Genomic DNA, 2,500 nt, shown 5'->3' with positions numbered 1-2,500 from the left:
TCTGTGCACATGTGGCTGGAGAGTACTGCAGGACTCCACCAGATATATCAAGGCACTGGAACCTTGACTTGACCAGTCCAAACACACGCTCTATGATGTTCCTAGTTTGTGTGTGTTCTTCATTATGACATTTATCGGTAGGTGTGCGTGTGTGCATTTCTGATGGGTGCCATCATCCACACTTACAGTGCATAGCCAGCACCCCCCCAGTAGATGGCCATATGGGATGTCCCCCTGGCAAACATCTGGTACAGCTGTGATTGCATGCCAAATATGGGAGTCGTGCTAACTGCCAGGGCTGCCAGCACACACATTCATGATAATGCCCTGGGTATTGCACACAACCTGCCGCTGATGGAGTGATACCCCTTGTGGTTGACATAGACTCTACCCTCATCATCGGGCAGTGTTTTAATATGTACATAAGTACAGTCTATGGCACCAAGTACCTTGGGGTAATGTGCTACATAGTAGAAGATATGCATACTGCTGTCACTCTCCTCAGGGGTGCGGGATAAATTAATGTGCTCACTGGCATGTGTTTGCATGGCAGCCAGGAACTGGTAGAGTACCCTGGATGCAGATGCCTGTGAGACCCCCATCATGTCCCCAGTTGGTCTTTGAGAAGTACCTGTTACTAGTATTCTAAGGGCTACACATACTTTTGTTTCCATTGGGATGGATTCCCCTCTGTTTGCTCTGGGTCTGAGTTGAGGGCGACAGAGGTCGGTGAGTTTTTTTAGTATGTCCCTGTCCACCCTGTAGCACTCTACAGTCACCAACTCATGTAGCTTCTGGAAGGTTACTCTAGGCCTGAACACTCTTCTCCTTCTCGGTCTAGGCTTATTGTCAGTGGCAGCATCAGCACTGACCTCAGCCTCTAACACATACAGATGCAGCAGAGCAGCAGCAGCCCCTAGCATTCTGTCTGTTAAAATTCCCAAGTCTATACTCCAGTGGTGCAGTGTATGCGGGAAAAATCAGATTGTAGGGTGTACACATACTTTATAGTGCTCTGCTGCAGATGCAGCCTGTATGATTGGATAACTATGATGCATTCCACCTGCTAGATACATCATTGAAGGGTTTGAATGGCCCAGTGTAAGTGAAACAGGGGTTATCAGTATTTTATACATGATTGGCTTTCCCAGGCAATTTCTTTTTTTTTTTTAAACTGCCTTCCCTGCTAAGCACTGTGGCATGATGCGCAAACTTGTGGAACTGGTTTAAACACTGTTCAGCAGCCTGGACACACCCCATGCACAGGCATGCTTAGCATAGCTCAAAGTATCTAAAACACATGCTCTGCAGCTAAACAAAGCTTAGCAGCACTGGGAAACCCCCCCCCTTCTTAGATGAGTAGCGAGCTGGGCAAATGGATGCCGTTAAGCTCCAATCAGCTTAAACATATAGTTACAAACCCCCTTTTGATGTCAGCTACATCTTCTGTGGATACCAACACAATTCTGCTGCTACACGGATTTTATCTGTGGCCACAGTAGCCCATTTTTGCTATTTAGTAACCCCAGCTCATTTGCATACAGATCTGTGCACACAACCTGGATACTTCACTATTCCAGGGCCTGCCTCCTTAGCAAACACTGAAATCTACCATTTTACATACTCCATGCAAGGCCCTATAATGCAGTATTCCCACATATTTCTTATTTTTAGTTCTTGTACGTCTAATATTTTTTTTTGCATAATAGCATGTTTGTGTGCTGCTGCATGCAGCACAAACTTAATATGGGTATTAAAAAATGTATTTATTACATTATTTTGCATAATTTTTTGGACATACAGGGCATAGTTTTGCACATACCTATGCCTACTATGCATTTTCTGCCCTTCTAAATGGGCTTTTACAGCCCCTGTTCCATTTTTACTTTCTTGTACACAGAAATTTTATGTGTACACTTCGGACACCAACACTGGGTCTGCAGGACTACTTATCTGTTTCCTGGATCACTCCATCACCCTCATCTGCATGCAGTTCACCTGCTTATGAGGTGATTTGCATGCCACAGACACTTCTGTGTCTGCAAGTTCATGCACGCCCCTCTGCTGTGTTTACTGGATTGCATGGCTGCTTACTTCCATGTAAGCTCTTTGTCACTATGCCTACATGGAAAATCAATCCATGTAGGCTTTATTGAATTCCCCCTTACTTTCTAATATAGAACTGGAGAACTAGTACAGCTTGCTGATAGAATCTTGTAGTCATTTTTGACTGGCCAGTTGAAACCATGTTGTTTGCACAGACCGATATCTCTCTCCAAGAATGCAGAGGAATAACTACTCACCAACAGACCCCCAACAAAAGAGACAGGGATTTACATCAATTTGTCTTGGAGCTCTGCAAGCCACCAAACTGGGACTAAAATGATGCAGTCACTAGCCCAGCATGCTCTAATCTTGGTTTAACAAAGATGCCTAAAAACAGATAATTGAACTTGAAAAGATTTAAAAAAATAAAAAGCATACATTGGTTGTAACTTTA

The sequence above is a fragment of the Protopterus annectens genome, chromosome 3.part0 (assembly GCF_019279795.1).
Source record: "Protopterus annectens isolate FY-2018-M chromosome 3.part0, PAN1.0, whole genome shotgun sequence".
Classification (NCBI taxonomy): domain Eukaryota; kingdom Metazoa; phylum Chordata; order Ceratodontiformes; family Protopteridae; genus Protopterus; species Protopterus annectens.
Note: the sequence above shows the minus strand (reverse complement) of the source record.